Raw genomic sequence first — 22,333 nt, forward strand, 5'->3', positions numbered from 1 at the left:
GAAGGTATGCGGGTCCGGGAGTGGTTGAGCCGCACTATGGACCACGGTCTAGCTGTGCCTCCATCCATGCCCATGGTATTTTAAGTGTGTAGTTATGTACGCGCGACACGAATATCGCCGCCTTGTTGGGACTGGGATGGAGGCCAAATTGCTACTCAAGCTCTGGACGAGCTGGACTGTCCTGCTGCAGAGTAGTTCAGACTCGCTTGATGGTGTCCAGGAGCTTGGCTGTTGAATTGTGGTTATGCCTGAAAAGGTCGCTCTGTACTTCTACAGCAAGGGCTGCGGTGTGCTCCTTAATGTCTACTATGCAACCTTCTCCTTGTAGACGTTGTTGGGCCTCCAAGTGCAGAGGTTTGTAGGACAGTAGCAAATTTACCTCAAGTGGATGACCTAAGGTTTATCAATCCGTGGGACGTGTAGGATGAAGATGGTCTCTCTCAAACAACCCTGCAACCAAATAACAAATAGTCTCTTGTGTCCCCAACACAAACAATACAATGGTAAATTGTATAGGTGCACTAGTTCGGCGAAGAGATGGTGATACAAGTGCAATGTGGATGGTAGATATGAGTATTTGTAATCTGAAAATACAAAAACAGCAAGGTAATAAGTGGTAAAAGTGAGCGTAAACGGTATTGCAATGCTTCGAAACAAGGCCTAGGGTTCATCCTTTCACTAGTGCAAGTTCTCTCAACACTAATAACATAACTGGATAATATAACTATCCATCAACATGCAACAAAGAGTCACTCCAAAGTCACTAATAGCGGACAACAAACGAAGAGATTATTGTAGGGTACGAAACCACCTCAAAGTTATCCTTTCTGATCGAACTATTCAAGAGTCCGTAGTAAAATAACACGAAGCTATTCTTTCCGTTCTATCTATCTATCCTTATGACACAAATCAACCAAAACCCTAATGTCAGCTAGATACTCCAATGTCACCTCAAGTATCCGTGGGTATGATTATACGATATGCATCGCACAATCTCAGATTCATCTATTCAACCAACACAAAGAACTTCAAAGAGTACCCCCAAAGTTTCTACCGCAGAGTCAAGACGAAAACGTGTGCCAACCCCTATGCCTAAGTTCACAAGGTCACTGAACCCGCAAGTTGATCACTAAAACATACATCAAGTAGATTACGTGAATATCCCATTGTCACCACAGATAAGCACATGCAAGAGATACATCAAGTGTTCTCAAATCCTTAAAGACTCAAACCGATAAGATAACTTCAAAGTGAAAACTCAATCCATTACAAGAGAGTAGAGGGGGAGAAACATCATAAGATCCAACTATAATAGCAAAGCTCGCGATACATCAAGATCGTGCCGAATCAAGAACACGAGAGAGAGAGAGAGAGAGAGAGAGAGAGAGATCAAACACATAGCTACTCGTACATACCCTCAGCCCAGAGGGTGAACTACTCCATCCTCGTCATGAAGAGCACCGGGATGATGAAGATGGCCACCGGTGAGGGATCCCCCCTCCGGCAGGGTGCCGGAACAGGGTCCAGATTGGTTTTTGGTGGCTACACAGGCTTGCGGCGGCGAAACTCCTGATCTATGGTGCTCCTCGATGTTTTCAGGGTATATGAGTATATATAAGCGAAAGAAGTCGGTCAGGGGAGCCACGAGGGGCCCCCGAGGGTGGGGGACGCGCCCTGGACCCTCATGGCCACCTCGTTGCTTCCCTGACATCCACTCCAAGTCTCCTGGATTGTTTGTTTCAAAAACGATTCTCTCGAATGTTTCATTCCGTTTGGACTCCGTTTGATATTCCTTTTCCGCATAACACTAAATAGGTAAAAAAACAGCAATTTGGACTGGGCCTCCAGTTAATAGGTTAGTCCCAAAAATAATATAAAAGTGTATAATAAGCCCATTAAACATCCAAAGCAGATAATATAATAGCATCGAACAATCAAAATTATAGATACGTTGGAGACATATTAAGCATCCCCAAGCTTAATTCCTGCTCGTCCTCGAGTAGGTAAATGATAAAAACAGAACTTTTGATGTGGAATGCTACCTAACATAATTCTCAATGTAATTCTCTTTATTGTGGCATGAATGTTCAGATCCAAAAGATTCAAGATAAAAGTTTAATATTGACATAAAAATAGTAATACTTCAAGCATGCTAACAAAGTAATCATGTCTTATCAAAATAACATAGCCAAAGAAAGCTTATCCCTACAAAATCATATAGTTAGGCCATGCTTCATTTTCGTCACACAAAATGCTCCCATCATGCACAACCCCGGTTTTAGCCAAGCAATTGGTTCATAATTTTTAACGCGCTTCAGCCTTTTCAACCCTCACGCAATACATGAGCGTAAGCCATGGACATAGCACTATGGGTGGATTAAAGTATGATGATAGGGATTTTGTGAGAAAACAAAAAAAGGAAAAAGTCTCACATTGACGCGGCTAATCAACAGGCTATGGAGATGCCCATCAGTTGATGTCAATACGAGGAGTAGGGATTGCCATGCAACGGATGCACTAGAGCTATAAATGTATGAAATCTCATCAAAAAGAAACTAAGTGGGTGTGCATCCAACTTGCCTGCTCACGAAGACCTAGGGAAATTTGAGGAAGCCCATCATTGGAATATACAAGCCAAGTTCTATAATGAAAAATTCCCACTAGCATATGAAGGTGACAACATAGGAGACTCTCTATCATGAAGATCATGGTGCTACTTCGAAGCACAAGTGTGGCAAAAGGATAGTAACATTGTCCCTTCTCTCTTTTCCTCTCATTTTTATTGGTGGGCTTCTTTGGCCTCTTTTTTTGGGGCTTATTTGGCCTCTTTTATTTTTCATCAAGTCCGGAGACTCATTCCATCTTGTGAGGGAATCATTGCTTCCATCATCCTTTCCTCACATGGGACAATGCTCTAATAATGGAAATCATCACACTTCTATTTATTTACAACTCAAGAATTATAACTCAATACTTAGGACAAAATATGACTCTATGTGAATGCCTCCGGCGGTGTACCGGGATATGCAATGAATCAAGAGCGACATGTATGGAAGAATTATAAAGGTGGCTTTGCCACAAATACGATGTCAACTACATGATCATGCAAAAGCAATATGACAATGATGGAGCGTGTCATAATAAACGGAACGGTGGAAAGTTGCATGGCAATATATCTCGGAATGGCTATGGAAATGCAATAATAGGTAGGTATGGTGGCTGTTTTAAGGAAGATATAAGGAGGTTTATTGTGATAGAGCGTACCGTATCATGGGGTTTGGATGCACCGGCGAAGTTTGCACCAACTCTCAAGGTGAGAAAGGGCAATGCACAGTACCGTAGAGGCTAGCAAATTGCTGAAGGGTAAGAGTGCGTATAATCCATGGACTCACATTAGTCATAAATAACTCAAATACTTCTTGAAAAAGTTTATTAGCCCTCGAAGCAAAGTACTACTACGCATGCTCCTAGGGGAAGGGTTGGTAGGAGTTAACCATCGCGCGATCCCGACCTCCACTCATAAGGAAGGCAATCAAAGAACACCCCATGCTTTAAATTTGTCACACAACGTTCACCATATGTGCATGGTACGGGACTTGCCAACTTTAACACAAGTATTTCTCAGTTTCATAATTACCCAACTAGCATGACTCTAACATTACCACCTTTATATCTCAAAACAATTATCAAGTATCAAATTTATCATAGTATTTAATGCACTCTATATGAATGTTTTTATTATACCCAACTTGGATGCCCATCATATTAGGACTAATTTTATAACCCAAGCAAATTACCATGCTGTTCTAAAAGACTCTCAAAATAATATAAGTGAAGCATGAGAGATCATCTATTTCTTCAAAATAAAACCACTGCCGTGCTCTAAAAGGATATAAGTGAAGCACTAGAGCAAATGACAAACTACTCCAAAAGGTATAAGTGCAGATCAATGAGTAGTCTAATAATTATGCAACTATGTGAAGACTCTCTAACACTTAAGAATTTCCGATCTTGGGATATTATTCAAACAGAAAGCAAGACAAAATAAAACAAAATGACGCTCCAAGGAAAACACATATCATGTGGTGAATAAAAATATAGCTCCAAGTAAAGTTACCGATGAACGAAGATGAAAGAGGGGATGCCATCCAGGGCATCCCCAAGCTTAGGCTCTTGGTTGTCCTTGAATATTACCTTGGGGTGCCTTGGGCATCCCCAAGCTTAGGCTCTTGCCACTCCTTATTCCATAGTCCATCTAATCTTTACCCAAAACTTGAAAACTTCACAACACAAAACTCAACAGAAAACTCGTAAGCTCCGTTAGTATAAGAAAATAAAACCACCACTTAGGTACTGTTATGAACTCATTCTAAATTCATATTGGTGTAATATATACTGTATTCCAACTTCTCTATGGTTCACACCCTCCGATACTACTCATAGATTCATCAAAATAAGCAAACAACACATAGAAAACAGAATCTGTCAAAAACAGAACAGTCTGTAGTAATCTGTAACTCTCGAATACTTATGTAACTCAAAAAATTCTACCAACTTAGGAAAACCTGAGCAATTTGTGTAACAATCCATAGCAAAAGGAATCAGATCAAAAGAAAGTTTCTGTGAATTATCAAAACTAATTTACTGGGTGCAAAAGTTTCTGAGTTTCAGCAGGATCAACACAACTATCACCGTAGGCTATCCTAAAGGTCTTACTTGGCACTTCATTGAAACAAAAGCTATAAAACATGATTACTACAGTAGCATAATAATGTGAACACGCAAAAACAGTAATGGTAAATATTGGGTTGTCTCCCAACAAGCGCTTTTCTTTAATGCCTTTTTTGCTAGGCATGATGATTTCAATGATGCTCGCATAAAAGATAAGAATTGAAACATAAAGAGAGCATCATGAAGGATATTACTAACACATTTAAGTCTAACCCACTTCCTATGCATAGGTATTTTGTTGGCAAACAACTTATGGGAACAATAATCAACTAGCATAGGAAGGCAAAACAAGCATAACTTTAAAACTTTAAGCACATAGAGAGGAAACTTGATATCATTGCAACTCCTACAAGCATATATTCCTCCCACATAATAATTTTCAGTAGCATCATGAATGAATTCAACAATATAAACAACACATAAAGCATTCTTTTCATGATCTACTTGCATAGAAATTTTATTACTCTCCACATAAGCAAATTTATTCTCATCAATAGTAGTGGGAGCAAACTCAACAAAATAACTATCATGTGAAGCATAATCCAATTGAAAATTAAAATCAAGATGAAAAGTTTCATGGTTATCTTTATTCTTTATAGCATACGTGTCATCACAATAATCATCATAAATAGGAGGCATGCTTTCATCATAATAAATTTGCTCATCAAAACTTGGGGGACAAAAAATATCATATTCATCAAACATGGCATCCCCAAGCTTGTGGCTTTGCATATCATTAACATCATGGGTATTCAAAGAATTCATACTAACAACATTGCAATCATGCTCATCATTCAAATATTTTATGCCAAGCACTCTATGTAATTCTTCTTCTAGTACTTGAGCACAATTTTCCTTCCCATCATTTTCACGAAAGACATTAAAAAGATGAAGCATATGAGGCAACCTTAATTCCAATTTTTTTGTAGTTTTATTTTATAGACTAAACTAGTGATAAAACAAGAAACTAAAATATTCGATTGCAAGATCTAAAGATATACATTCAAGCACTCACCTCCGTAGCAACGACGCCAGAAAAGAGCTTGATGTCTACTACACAACCTTCTCCTTCTAGACGTTGCTGGGCCTCCAAGTGCAGAGGTTTGTAGGACAGTAGCAAATTTCCCTCAAGTGGATGAACTAACGTTTATCAATCCATGGGAGGTGTAGTATGAAGATGGTCTCTCTCAAACAACCTTGCAACCAAATAACAAAGAGTCTCTTGTGTCCCCAACACACCCAATACAATGGTAAATTGTATAGGTGCACTAGTTCGGCGAAGAGATGGTGATACAAGTGCAATATGGTTGGTAGATATGAGTATTTGTAATCTGAAAAAATAAAAACAGCAAGGTAACAACTGGTAAAAGTGAGCGTAAACAGTATTGCAATGCTTCGAAACAAGGCCCAGGGTTCATACTTTCACTAGTGCAAGTTCTCTCAACAATAATAACATAACTGGATCATATAACTATGCCTCAACATGCAACATAGAGTCACTCGAAAGTCACTAATAGCAGAGAACAAACGAAGAGATTATTGTAGGGTATGAAACCACCTCAAAGTTATCCTTTCTAATCGATCTATTCAAGAGTCTGTAGTAAAATAACACGAAGCTATTCTTTCCGTTCGATCTATCCTATAGTTCATACTAGAATAACACCTTCAGACACAAATCAACCAAAACCTTAATGTCACCTAGATAATCCAATGTCACCTCAAGTATCCGTGGGTATGATTATACAATATGCATCACACAATCTTAGATTCATCTATTCAACCAACACAAAGAACTTCAAAGAGTGCCCCAAAGTTTCTACTGGAGAGTCAAGACAAAAATGTGTGCAAACCCCTATGCATAAGTTCACAAGGTCACTGAACCCACAAGTTGATCACCAAAACATACATCAAGTAGATCACGTGGATATCCCATTGTCACCATAGATAAGCACATGCAAGACATACATCAAGTGTTCACAAATCCTTAAAGACTCAATCCGATAAGATAACTTCAAAGGGAAAACTCAATCAATTACAAGAGAGTAGAGGGGGAGAAACATCATAAGATTCAACTAGAATAGCAAAGCTCGCGATACATCAAGATCATGCCGAATCAAGAACATGAGAGAGAGAGAGAGAGATCAAACACATAGCTACTAGTACATACCCTCAACCCCGAGGGTGAACTACTCCCTCCTCGTCATGGAGAGCGCCGGGATGATGAAGATGGACACCGGTGAGGGATCCCCCCTCCGGCAGGGTGCCGGAACAGGGCCCCGACTGGTTTTTGGTGGCTACACAGGCTTGCGGCGGCGGAACTCCCAATCTATGGTGCTCCTCGATGTTTTTAGGGTATATGAGTATATATAAGAGAAAGAAGTTGGTCAGGGGAGCCACGAGGGGCCCATGAGGGTGGGGGTGCACCCTGGACCCTCGTGGCCACCTCGTTGCTTCCGTGACGTTCACTCCAAGTCTCCTGGATTGCGTTTGTTCCAAAAACGATTCTCCCAAAGGTTTCATTCCATTTGGACTCCGTTTGATATTCCTTTTCTGTGAAACACTGAAATAGGCAAAAAAAACAGCAATTTGGATTGGGCCTCCAGTTAATAGGTTAGTCCCAAAAATAATATAAAAGTGTATAATAAGCCCATTAAACATCCAGAACAAATAATATAAAAGCATGGAACAATCAAAAATTATAGATACGTTGGAGACGTATCACTCCTCGGTATGGAGGGAGCGCTCCGTGTTTTCATTGACTGTTATAACACCGCGTGGTCCGGGCATCTTAAGCTTGAGGTAAGCATAGTGCGGCACCGCATTGAAGCGTGCAAACGCGGTCCGTCCAAGTAGTTCGTGATAGCCACTACGGAAGGGGATGATATCAAACATCAATTCTTCGCTCCGGAAATTATCCGGGGATCCAAAGACCACTTCCAGTGTGATTGAGCCTGTACAACAGGCCTCTACACCTAGTATAACACCTTTAAAGTTGGTTTTTGTGGGCTTGATCCTTGAGGGATCGATACCCATTTTGCACACTGTATCCTGATAGAGCAGGTTCAGGCTGCTGCCACCATCCATGAGGACTCGCGTGAGGTGGAATCCATCAATAACTGGGTCAAGGACCAGTGCGGCTGAACCGCCATGACGGATACTGGTCAGATAGTCCCTGCGATCGAAGGTGATCAGAGAGGACGACCATCGGTTGTATTTTGGGGCGACTGGCTCCATCGCGTAGACGTCCCTGAGTGCGCGCTTGCGCTTCGTCTTGGGGATATGGGTAGCGTATATCATGTTCACCGTTTTGACTTGGGGAGGAAACTTCTTCTGTCCCCCTGTGTTCGGTGGCTGGGGTTCCTCGTCATCGTCCTTGCTTTGCGACCCCTTCTCCTTGTTCTCGGTGTTTAACTTGCCAGCCTATTTAAAAACCCAACACTCTCTATTGGTATGATTGGCTAGTTTATTAGGAGTGACGTGGATTTGACATGGACGATCGAGTATGCGATCCAAACTGGATGGGCCTGGATTGTTTCTCTTAAATGGCTTCTTCCGCTGACCGGACTTAGAGCCACTGAATCCGGCATGACCACCGTGTATTTGGTGTTGTCGCCGTTGTTTCAATGCTTGTGTCTGTTGCGTCGGGGCTTGCCGTTGCTGTTTCTGGATTCATAAGTGCCAGGTTCGCTAGTGTTATTATTGCTATGGGCTAGCCAACTATCTTCGCCCGTGCAAAAGTGGGTCATGAGTGCCATGAGGGCTGCCATGGACTTCGGCTTTTCTTGGCCGAGGTGGTGGGCGAGCCATTCGTCACGGATACTATGTTTAAAGGCCGCTATGGCTTCAGCATCCGGACAGTCGATGATCTGGTTCTTTTTAGTTAAGAACCTAGTCTAGAATTTCCTGGCTGACTCTCAAGGCTGTTGAACTATGTGACTTAAGTCATCGGCATCCGGAGGTCGAACGTATGTGCCTTGAAAGTTATAGAGGAAGGAATCCTCCAAGTCCTCCCAATTGCCAATTGAGTTTTCGGGCAGACTGTTCAACCACTACCTGGCTGGTCCCTTAAGTTTGAGCAGGAGGTATTTGATGGCGTGAAGATCATCGCTGTGGGCCATGTGAATATGGAGAAGAAAGTCCTCAATCCATACAGCAGGGTCTGTTGAGCCATCATGTGATTCGATGTTCACGGGTTAAAACCCTTCTGGGAATTCATGTTCCATTACTTCGTCAGTGAAGCAAAGGGGGTGTGCGGCGCCTCTATATCGGGGCAAGTCATGACGTAGCTCGGATGGAGTTCGTCTATGGTTTTCGGCCCGGACGTGGTTATGTTTGTCACATTTAGACGGATAACGTCGTCGCGCATCAGGGCATGCCCCCGCGATCCGTAGATTGATCTTGTCTGACATGCTCAGTTTTCCAAGTCGCGTCGCAGGTCATGTGTGTATCCCCGAGCTGTTGTATTTTGATAACCCACAAGTATAGGGGATCAATTGTAGCCTCTTTCGATAAGTAAGAGTGTCGAACCCAACGAGGAGCCAAAGGTAGAACAAATATTCCCTCAATTTCTATCGACCACCGATACAACTCTACGCACGCTTAACATTCGCTTTACCTAAAACAAGTATGAAACTAGAAGGACTTTGTAGGTGTTGTTGGATAGGTTTGCAAGATAATAAAGAGCACGTAAATATAAACTAGGGGCTGTTTAGATAAAGAAGCAATAAAGTAAATATAGCGAGTGTGGAAAAGGGGTGGTAGGAGTTGTGAGATTGTCCCTAAGCAATTGACTACTTTACTAGACCGATAGCAATTTTATGTGGGAGAGGCATAAGCTAACATACTTTCTCTTCTTGGATCATATGCACTTATGATTGGAACTCTAGCAAGCATCCGCAACTACTAAAGATCATTAAGGTAAAACCCAACCATAGCATTAAAGCATCAAGTCCCCTTTATCACATACGCCACAATCCCTTTACTCGGGTTTATGCTTCTGTCACTCAAGCAACCCACTATAAGCGAATCATGAACATATTGCAACACCCTACGGCGCGAATCCCTCACGCTTGCGCGACACGGAGGTGACAATAGGACAGCAACATAAACACAAGCAAATTAAACCAATCATAGCAATTCATCAATCATCGGTAGGACAACGAAAATCTACTCAGACATCATAGGATGACAAGACATCATTGGATAATAATATGAAGCATAAAGCACCATGTTCAAGTAGAGGGTATAGGAGGTTGCGGGAGAGTGGAGTGCTGAATATAGATGGGGGAAGTTGATGGAGATGTTGGTGAACATGGCGGAGGTGTTGGTGTAGATCGTGGTGATGATGATGGCCCCCGGCGGCGTTCAGGCGCCACCGGAAGCAAGGGGGAGAGAGCCCCCCTTCTTCTTCTTCCTTGACCTTCTCCCTAGATGGGAGAAGGGTTTGCCCTCTGGTCCTTGGCTCCCATGGCATGGGAGGGGCGAGAGCCCCTCTGAGATTGGAGCTGTCTCTCTGTCTCTCTCTGTTTCAGCGCTACCAGATTCTGCCCTTTCACCGTTTCTTTTATATCCGGAGATCCGTAACTCCGATTGGGTTGAAACCTTCGCCCAGATTTTTCTCCGAAAATTAGCTTTCTTGCGGCCAAAGAAGAGCAGTAACCACCTTACGGGGTGCCCACGAGGTCAGGGGCGCGCCCCCTGCCTTGTGGCCCCCTCGGGCACCGTCTCGCATTGATTCTTCCTCCCAAAAATCACAAATAATCCAAAAATATTCTTCGTCCGTTTTTATCCTGTTTGGACTCCGTTTGATATTGGGTTCCTGTGAAACGTAAAACATGCAACAAATAGGAACTGGCACTGGACACTGGATCAATATGTTAGTCCCAAAAATAATATAAGAAGTTGCCAAAAGTATATCAAAGTTGTAGAATATTGGCATGGAACAAACAAAAATTATAGATACGACGGAGACGTATCAGCATCCCCAAGCTTAATTCCTGCTCTTCCTCGAGTAGGTAAACGATAAAAAAGATAATTTTTCATGTGGAATGCTACCTAGCATAATATTGATCATGTAATCTAATCGTGGCATGAATATTAAGAAACGAGTGATTCAAAGCAATAGTCTATCATTTGACATAAGAACAATAATACTTCAAGCGTACTAATAAAGCAATCATGTCTTTTCAAAACAACATGGCCAAAGAAAGTTATCCCTATAAAATCATATAGTCTGGCTATGCTCCATCTTCATCACACAAAATATTCAAATCATGCACAACCCCGATGACAAGCCAAGCAATTGTTTCATACTTTTGACGTTCTCAAACCTTTTCAACTTTCACGCAATACATGAGCGTGAGCCATGGACATAGCACTATAGGTGGAATAGAATATGATGGTGGAGGTTGTGTGGAGAAGACAAAAAGGGAGAAAGTCTCACATCGATGCGGCTAATCAACGGGCTATGGAGATGCCCATCAATTGATGTCAATGCGAGCAGTAGCGATTGCCATGCAACGGATGCACTAAGAGCTATAAGTGTATGAAAGATCAAACTGGAAACTAAGTGGGTGTGCATCCAACTTGCTTGCTCGTGAAGACCTCAGGCATTTGAGGAAGCCCATCATCGGAATATACAAGCCAAGTTCTATAATGAAAATTCCCACTAGTATATGAAAGTGATAACTCAAGAGACTCTGTATATGAAGAACATGGTGCTACTTTGAAGCACAAGTGTGGTAAAAGGATAGTAACATTGCCCCTTCTCTCTTTTTCTCTCATTTTTATTTTTTATTTTTTTTATTTTTTGTGGGCTTCTTTGGCCTTTTTTTTTAATTTGGGCTTCTTTGGCCTCTTTTATTTTTCATAAAGTCTGGAGTCTCATCCCGACTTGTGGGGGAATCATAGTCTCTGTCATCCTTTCCTCACTGGGGCAATGCTCTAATAATGATGGTCATCACACTTTTATTTACTTACAACTCAATATTACAACTCGATATCTAGAACAAAGATATGACTCTATATGAATGCCTCTGGCAGTGTACCGGGATGTGCAATGATCTAGCGTAGCAATGACATAAAAAATGGACAAACCATGAAAACATCATGCTAGCTATCTTATGATCATGCAAAGCAATATGACAATGAATGCTCAAGTCATGTATATGATGATGATGGAAGTTGATGGCAATATATCTCAGAATGTCTATGGAAATGCCATGATAGGTAGGTATGGTGGCTGTTTTGAGGAAGATATAAGGAGGCTTATGTGTGATAGAGCATATCGTATCACGGGGTTTGGATGCACCGGCGAAGTTTTGCACCAGCTCTCGAGGTGAGAAAGGGAAATGCACGGTACCGAAGAGGCTAGCAATGATGGAAGGGTGAGAGTGCGTATAATCGATGGACTCAACATTAGTCATAAAGAACTCACATACTTATTGCAAAAATCTATTAGTCATCGAAACAAAGTACTACGCGCATGCTCCTAGGGGGATAGATTGGTAGGAAAAGACCATCGCTCGTCTCCAACCGCCACTCATAAGGAAGACAATCAATAAATAAATCATGCTCTGACTTCATCACATAACGGTTCACCATACGTGCATGCTACGGGAATCACAAACCTCAACACAAGTATTTCTACTAATCCACAGTCGCCCACTAGCATGACTCTAATATTACCAACTTTATATCGCAAAACTATTGCAAGGAATCAAACATATCATATTCAGCGATCTACAAGTTTATGTAGGATTTCATGACTAATCATGTGAATGACCAATTCCTGTCATCTCTCTAAATAGATATAAGTGAAGCAAGAGAGCATTCTACAAATGGCGGTTTTCTATGTGAAGAGAAACAGGCAATCCAAACTTCAAACGACATAAGTGAAGCACGTGAAGCATTCTATAAAGCCATACTCAAAAGATCTAAGTGAGGTGCAATGAGCATTCTATAAATAAACCATGGACTATCTCATACCAGCATGGTGCATAAAAGAAAACTAAATGCAAAAGACGCTCCAAGACTTGCACATATCGCATGAACCAAACGAATCCGAAAACATACTAATACTTGTTGAAGAAAGAGGGGATGCCTTCCGGGGCATCCCCAAGCTTAGACGCTTGAGTCTCCTTGAATATTTACTTGGGGTGCCTTGGGCATCCCCAATCTTGAGCTCTTGCCTCTCTTCCTTTTCCTCATATCGAGACCTCCTCGATCAAACAGTTCATCCACACAAAACTTCAACAGAAAACTCGGTAAGATCCGTTAGTATAATAAAGCAAATCACTACTCTAAGTACTGTTGCAAACCAATTCATATTTTGTTTTTTCATTGTGTCTACTGTAATATAACTTTTTCATGGCTTAATCCACTGATAGAAATTGATAGTTTCACCAAAACAAGCAAACAATGCATCAAAAACAGAATATGTCAAAAACAGAACAGTCTGTAGCAATATGAACATTCACCATACTTATGTTACCCCAAAACTTCTACCAAAATTAGTAAAAATAAAAAATTTGTACATCAAGACAGTGCAAAAAGAATCAGAACCGTTTGACATTCCAGTAAACAATGTAAAATCGTGCACTATAGCCAAAGTTTCTGTCCTGCACCGCACAAACCAATAAACATTGTAAACATCCTAAAGGCAAACCTTGGCACATTATTTTTATAATACAATGGAATTGTACAAGGGGATAATTATTTTTGATGAAAAGTTTCTGTAATTAAGATTCACAAAGTTTCCGTGAGCATGAACAAAGTTTAAGGAGCTCCCCCACTTCAACAATGCTTGTCTTTCTCACTTTCACTTTCCTTTTTGAAAAGTTTTGGTTCCCCTCTTTATTTTTTTGTTTTTAAACTATATAAAAGCACTCAACAGAAATAAATGACTCTCTAATACTTCCAGGTTGTCTCCCTGGCAGCGCTTTCTTTAAAGCCATTAAGCTAGGCATATAGTGCTCAAGTAATGGATCCACCCCGATCCCTAGGTATATCAAAGCCAATTTTAATTAACAATGATTTGTAATTTAGTAGTGAGCAAGCGACAACGAAGTCTAACTCTCTTCCTATGCATCAGCATGTCATAAAAGAACAATTCATGCACACTAGGTAAAGGCCAATGCATAGTATAAACAGTTTCTTGCAATTTTATCATATTGGAAACATAGAGAGGTGGAGATATAGTTCCTCTCTCCTAATAATTGCAAGTTGGAGCAGCAAGCACATGCATATTATATCTATCAAAATCATCATGTGCAATGGTAAAAGGCAACCCATCAATATAATCCTTAATAAGCACAAACTTCTTCGATATAGTGTGGTTTGGAGAATTCAAAAAGATAATAGGACTATCATGTGTGGGTGCAATAGCAACAATTTCATGTTTAACATAAGGAACTATAGCAAGTTCATCTCCATAAGCATAATTCATATTGGCATCTTGGGCACAAGCATAGCAAGCATCATAAAAAGGGGGTATTTCAAGAGAATCAACGGGATCATAGCAATTATCATAGCAATCATCCTTCGGTAAGCATGAAGGGGAATTAAACAATGTATGAGTTTAAGAGTTACTCTCATTAGAAGGTGGGTACGGGTAGCTAATCCGCTCTTCCTCCTTTTGTTCTTCGCTCTCCTCATCATCTTTTTCATCCAATGAGCTCACAGTTTCATAAATTCCTTCTTTCATAGACTCCTGCAAAATATTAGTCTCTTCTTGGACATCGGAGACTTCCTCAATAAATGCATCAATATCAGAATTGAATTCATAATTCTCATAGAAATATTTAAGTATAGCAAAATTTACAGGTCTATAAACAGCATCATCAAGATTTTCACATGTTTTAAACAAAGATTCAATTTCATAAGCGCCCATAAAAGCAACGAATTCTTCTATTTGTTCCACATCATAGTAATCATATATACCATTAGCATAAGAAGCTAAGGTTTTATTATCATTGAATTTGCATGAAAAGGGAAGGTGTGGAGCCTTCATCCTAGAGCAACAAGTATAATCATGTCTCAAGCATAGATCCCGAGCATACCAACGCAACATATAAACTTGATCCCATAATAGTTTCCCTTTTTGTGTCAAGTGATTATCCCTAAAGTATTCACGTTGATCCAACGTGTCTCCCATAACATCATTAAATGGGGTTTTCTCAGGATTATCAAAGTAGTACATAATTTCTTTCACGTAACGAGCATCGAGGGTTTTAGGAGGTTCCCCATCTCCATAAGTAGCAAGTACACCTAATTTTTTTGGTATTTCATGTTCCATATCCATAACTAAAGATAGGAAACAACTAAGAACAGCAAATAAGTGACAAAGCAAACAAGCACACACGAGAATATTCACCCCACGCTATGACTCCCCGGCAACGGCGCCAGAAAAAGGTCTTGATAACCCACAAGTGTAGGGGATCAATTGTAGCCTCTTTCGATAAGTAAGAGTGTCAAACCCAACGAGGAGCTAAAGGTAGAACAAATATTCCCTCAAGTTCTATCGACCACCGATACAACTCTACGCACGCTTAGCATTCGATTTACCTAAAACAAGTATGAAACTAGAAGGACTTTGTAGGTGTTGTTGGATAGGTTTGCAAGATAATAAAGAGCACATAAATATAAACTAGGGGCTGTTTAGATAAATAAGCAATAAAGTAAATATAGCGAGTGTGGAAAAGGGGTGGTAAGAGTTGTGAGATTGTCCCTAAGCAATTGACTACTTAACTAGACCGATAGCAAGTTTTATGTGGGAGAGGCATAAGCTAACATACTTTCTCTTCTTGGATCATATGCACTTATGATTGGAACTCTAGCGAGCATCCGCAACTACTAAAGATCATTACGGTAAAACCCAACCATAGCATTAAAGCATCAAGTCCCTTTATCCCATACACCACAACCCCCTTACTCGGTTTTATGCTTCTGTCACTCAAGAAACCCACTATAAGCGAATCATGAACATATTGCAACACCCTACAGCGGGAATCCCTCACGCTTGCGCGACACGGAGGGCACAATAGGATAGCAACATAACCACAAGCAAATTAAACCTATCATAGAAATTCATCAATCACCGGTAGGATAACGAAAATCTACTCAGACATCATAGCATGGCAACACATCATTGGATAATAATATGAAGCATAAAGCACCATGTTCAAGTAGAGGGCACAGCAGGTTGCGGGAGAGTGTACCGCTGAATATAGATGGGGGAAGGTGGTGGAGATGTTGGTGAATATGACTGAGGTGTTGGTGTAGATCGCGGTGATGATGATGGCCCTCGGCGGCGTTCAGGCGCCACCGGAAGCAAGGGGGAGAGAGCCCCCCTTCTTCTTCTTCATTGACCTTCTCCCTAGATGGGAGAAGGGTTTCCCCTCTGGTCCTTGGCTCCCATGCCGTGGGAGGGGCGAGAGCCCCTCCGAGATTGGATCTATCTCTCTGTCTCTCTCTATTTCTGTGCTACCAGATTCTGCCCTTTCACCGTTTCTTTTATATCCGGAGATCCGTAACTCCGATTGGGTTGAAACCTTCGCCCAGATTTTTCTCCGAAAATTAGCTTTCTTGCAGCCAAAGAAGAGCAGTAACCGCCTTACAGGGTGCCCACGAGGGTCAGGGGCATGCCTACCCCCCTAGGGCGCGCCCCTCCCGAGTGTCCCCCTTGGGCACCGTCTCGTGTTGATTCTTCCTCCCAAAAATCACAAATATTCCAAAAATATTCTCCGTACGTTTTTATCTCGTTTGGAATCCGTTTGATATTGGGTTTCTGCGAAACATAAAACATGCAACAAACAAGAACTAGCACTGGGCACTGGATCAATATGTTAGTCCCAAAAGTAATATAAAAAGTTGCCAAAAGTATATGAAAGTTGTAGCATATTGGCATGGAACAATCAAAAATTATAGATACGACGGAGACGTATCATATTTCCGTTTCTACGGTGAGGCGGTGTGGGCTGGTGTTCGGCTCGAGGTGCCGCTTTGTCTCGGCCACGTGGTGGCCGGTCAGCCACATTATGCCTTGGTAGGACGGGCTCCGTCGCCTCGTCATCAAACTATGGTAATAGTTTGCGCTTTGGGTAACTTTTGGTTGGGCGCTCGAGGCCATATTCCTCGGCTGCGAGGACATCAGTCCATCTTTCATTGAGTAGATCTTGATCAGCTTGAAGCTGCTGCTACTTCTATTTCAGGCTCCTTGTAGTGGCTATTAGCCGGCGCTTAAAGCGCTCCTGCTCGACGAGCTCCTCAGGCACGATAAAGTCTTCGTCGCCGAGGCTCACGTCCTCCTCGGAGAGCGGAAGGTATTTACCACTACAAAAAAATACACTTCCATGATGATACGTGTTTGTCACAGTGGGTCGCGTTTTTTTTCATGCATGTACATCCATGATGATTTTATGACAGAATCAAGATAGTCATACATGTGTTGTCGTAGAAGTGTTCCATGACATGACCAAAATTATCATCACGGAAGTGTCCACTTCTATGACGATAAATCGCGCGTCACAGAACTCCTTTCGTCAAGGGTGACTGACATGTGGCATCCACCGTAACGGAACGCCGTTAAGCTATCGGGTCTGGTTCTGGATCCGATAACCCGTTAACAGCCCGGACCAATGGGGATTTTCCACGTGTAAAATCATCATTGGCCGCAGGAAACACGTGTTGCCTCACTGTTGGGACAGATTTCATCCACTCATTGGACAGGAGGCGCCTATGATAGGTCGACACGTGGCACGGCCCAACAATGGTCCATTCCGATGAAAAAGGTCGGCCCAATAAAAATTAGCAGGCAGGCCCATATAAGCCCTACTTGTGTCAGGTCCATTTAAGCCCACGACCCATACGAGATGTGCCAATTCGTCCTGTCAATGGCCCGTTAAATAGTTGACACCATTGTAGCCCATCATTAGTTCGAGCCCGTTAACAGCCCGCTATATATTTGGGCTCAATATCGACCCGATGAGATTTCGGCCTGTTAACGGCCCATTCAATGGATGGACCAATTTTCAGGATGTACATCTTTCAGCCTTTTAGCGACCCATTTAAATGTTGGGCTAATTTCCGGCCCGGTGTGTCTTTCAGCCTGGTGACGGCCCATAAATCTGATGGGCCATTTGTAGTCAGACCTGAGTTTCGGCCTTTTAGCAGCCCATTTAAGTGTTGGGCCAATTTCCGGCCCAGTGTCACTTTCAGCTTGTTGACGGCCCATAAATCAGTTGGGCCATTTGTAGTCGGACCTGAGTTTTGGCCTTTTAGCGACCCATTTAAGTGTTGGGCCAATTCCCGGCCCTGTGTGCCTTTCGGCATGTTAACGGACCATAAATGAGTTGGGCCATTTGTAGTCGGACCTTAGTTTTAGCCTTTTAACAACCCATGCCCTTCATGGTCCAATACCAGCCCAGTTTCTCTTTCGGCCTGCTAAAGGCCCACAACACAGTTAGTCCATTTACAATACGACCTGACTTTTGGCCTCTTAGCGGCCCATGCTCTTCATGGTCCAATACAAGCCCGCTATCTCTTTCGGCCTGCTAAAGGCCTACGGTATAGTTGGGCCATATGTAGCCCGAACTTAGTAACGACCTGTTAACGGCCCGTGAAATAAATTGGGCCCACCTGTTGCCCGCTTCGATGTCGGCCTGTTAACGACCCGTGAGGTAAGAGGGCCGACCATTAACTTTTAGCCTAGTAACGGCCCATTAACTTAATGGGCCCACTAAAGTTCGTACATGTCTTTAGGCCTAATTAGATAATTTGAGCCCATTACGATGAGCAATTATGCACAGGACCAAAACTGATCAAGCAAAGGTACGGCATACAGGGAATAACGTTGCACATCCACCATATATTACAGGAAATTACATCCACTGGGCAATCAAAGATTGATGCCAGTGCAAATAAATGAGGAGAACCTAACCATCTACAACGTCACGATCTGCAACCTTGGCACAGATGACGCCCATAAGCATGTGGGCAAGTTCTTGCTGCTTTGCTACACTGTCTCTAAAAACATTGATCAGTTGTTGTGTTGCACTACTCTGCACCTCTGATTCATCCACCATTTCCATCATTGCTTCAACCATTAATTGGTTCACAAACATACATTTATTCCGTTGCATTCGAGACAGAGGATACTGAACAGATTCAGATGGCGATTTTGGCAGGCTTGTATTATTGATAGTGGAGAGTGTCTCGACCACTGCATCATAACATAAATTAGGACGGGAACCAAACAGATTAATCATGAGTTATTGCCATATTACCTGACCTAGATTTACTGGAAAGAAACAATGGGGTTGCCTTGCTGTTTTCAGAGTTTGTCTTCTTATCTTCAGCAGCCTGCACAAAATTAACACACTAGCATTGCTATCATTGGCCAAGTTAGATAATAGGAAAGCAACATTGACACAACGAACATTTGGGCAACTAGCCTACACCAAATTAACACAATATGCCACAGCTATCATCAGCCAGGTAAGGTAATACGAAAGCAACATTGACACAATGAATGAATGGGCAACCAGAGAAGCACTACAATTTAGAATGTGTGTGATATGAGATAGTACACTCATGCAGCTCAGGATGCAAAACTACCAGGCAGTTTTCCTTACAAAAATCAACATTGTGGCCTTTAATCATACATTTTGTTACAACTAAATTTAGATCAGATAAAGGTTGGATTCACGCCGATTAACAAAATACATGCTGATGTAAAAATATAGTGATATACAACAGGTACTTACATCTGCATTGGAGCACAGAGAATTCCTGCAAGAATCTTTCGTCACATACGATACCAGTGCAGAAATTCTTCTATCCGTTAAGCTTATTTTCTAAAAGAGAGATGGGTAAGAAACATGTAGAAAATATGATCAGCATGCTATAAAATTTCATGATGCAAGGATACGCACATGCTTCTTAGAATGGAGTTGACATATTTTTGCTGGACTGTAGCGTACTAGTTCTTTGGCCACTGGAATCTGCTTATTATCAGTAGGAGTTGGGTTTCTCTATGCTGGAGCAGTATATATAAAAACTGGAGTTGGTTTATTATCTCCTGGCGTTTGGATCTTTTGCAAAGTCCTTGTTTGTAACCCTTCAGATTCTAACATAGTCGTCTTCCCCTTGCATGCCTTGTATAGAAGAATGGTGCTTTAATTATAAAACATGCTACAACAAAGAGATGGAATAGGTACTGAAGAATAGAAAGGCATGACATATTGACAACTATTCCCTCCATCCGAAAAAATGGATGGGTCTAGGCGTATTTCAGTTCTAGATACATCCTTTTTTATCCATTTTGGCAACATGTAATCCGGACGGAGGGAGTATGGTGTAAGAGCTAGGGATACGATAGGACAACACAACAAAAAAACTAGTTGAATGTAAAATTGTATGCTAGCGGAATACATACAGAAATAACTAAGGTAACATACACGTGTATGATTGGGAAACTAAGATGGCATTGCAACAGAGCACTAGAATAGCACTTCAATGTAAAAAACATGGTGTGGTAGACAGATGAAGTACATACTGATGAATAACAATGCATAAGATATTCAGAAGCATGATGTCCAAATTAAGCAGATGGCATTGCGATAGAGTAGAACGACAGTACTTGAATTTGAAAACATGTTATCATGAATGGAATAGGAACTGAAAAACAGGAAGGCATGACATATTAACATGCATGATCAGCATGCTAAGCACATGGCATTGCAACAGAGTAGATACACTCCAGGACATTATATGCATGTTGTACCCATATCACAAACCAAGTTAGAGCAAGGACCTTGTGGGGTGAAGAGGATTCATCATCTTTCTGCAAGTCTTCTGAAGAACTGCCTTTAGATGTTCCATCATATTGGGTATCATTGACATCAAGTTTATTGGCCTTTACATTGCCCCGTGAGGTTCTTGTGGATATATCAGTGTGTGCAATTATATCTAACATGCATGGAAGACAACTAGTAGTTAGATTTATGTAATGAGTGCATGTAGGAGATGACATAAATAGTAGGACTAGGGTTAACTAGCAGCAACAGGTCTCATAAACTAAAGGGAGAACACAAATGAAAGCTACAGAATATGTATCGTTTGTACTCGAGATTAACTAGATGGCACACACAAGTATTAAAGAACAACATAGGTAATACTAGAAGTGGTATAATACTATAGTCACCAGCCTGTGGGATAGCATTGGCTGATGGATGATAACTATGGAATAGCGTTACCTAAAGAACAAGTATCTTAGCTGAACTACGGAACAACGTTAACTCCTTAACAAGACCCGTAAGAGATCAGCATGAATATACAGTGAAATGTGATGATCTATTTTCCATGCTTAGATGAATAACAAATCCATAAATGTTGCACACAAGTAAGATGAGGGTACAACCTATCTGGCTGCCATCCATAGGAGTGAGGATCATGTGCTGACTTGTTGATGGCCCTGCAGTTGTTGTGGCTGTCCATGTCGGGCACGCGCATTTGATGCAGGGAACTGTTGAGTGGGGACTATAGCTCCCTTCTGATGTATGCTTCCCTTGTTGGAGCAACTGCGGTGAGTCGGAAGACGGCATGTCTGAAGATGCAGATAACGCATAATGTTAAGAACAACATATCTCTTTGATCTGAAGAAATACACTAAGAGATCAACAGCAAGGTACAAGAGTGGTCACAAGTCTATTGACTGAAGACTAAATTGGGGTCACACGATTTTATTTTATTTTGGTACTGTCCGACCTACGCCGGATGGCTTGATGGTTGTCTTGTGCCTCCTGGCTGACACTGTTCGGAATCTTCCCCGAAGAGCCTGCAACCAACGGCAGAGCAGCCCCGGCCAAAACCCCGCTCCCCGCCCCACCGCACTGCCGTGGTTGCGCCGCCCCCGGGCCAATCCACAAAGACTCCCCGTCATCCAGATCTAGCGGCGGTAGTACCTTCAACCCAAGCAACTCTAAAAGATAGTCATCTAAGCGTTGCTTCCGCAACGAACTTGCGGCCTCGCACCCTTACATTAGACACCAGCCAACCGGCAGCCTAGGAGCTCCACCGCCTCGAGGGGTGCTACTTACCATTGGGAATCGATTGGCCCAGAATAAAAATCCAGACAACTGACGCCTAAATAATGTGATTTGAGATGAGGGTGCGACCTATCTGGCGGCATGGTGAAGTAGGCAGGTCCAACTGTCGAATCGGTGAGGTCGGCGCAGTTGAGGTGGCGACCGGCGGCAGGGAAACAGCAATGTCGCGACGGTCGATGGCTACGGGGAAGCAGTGCCGGGACTCTAGACGGATCCGAAGTTGGAGCCGCTCTGGCGCCGTGAACAACAGCGGGGGTGAATCGGCTCCGGTACGGTTCACGCAGCCGTCGTCGAGGCAGCTCCAGCAGCACGGAGTAAGAGGCACACGGCCCAGTGCACGATGGCAAATGGACAGCGTCTCCGGCATTAGGGAGGAGGGCAGCTGTGAAATTGGTGCGGTGGGGGGGCGCCATGGAGGAGGGGCTGAGGTTTTGCATCCCGGGAGGAGGGAGCTTCCTAGGGAGAAGGTGATTTGGCGCCCATGAGGTATGAATGGA

The sequence above is a fragment of the Triticum dicoccoides genome, chromosome 6B, assembly GCF_002162155.2.
Source record: "Triticum dicoccoides isolate Atlit2015 ecotype Zavitan chromosome 6B, WEW_v2.0, whole genome shotgun sequence".
NCBI classification, from domain to species: Eukaryota; Viridiplantae; Streptophyta; class Magnoliopsida; order Poales; family Poaceae; genus Triticum; species Triticum dicoccoides.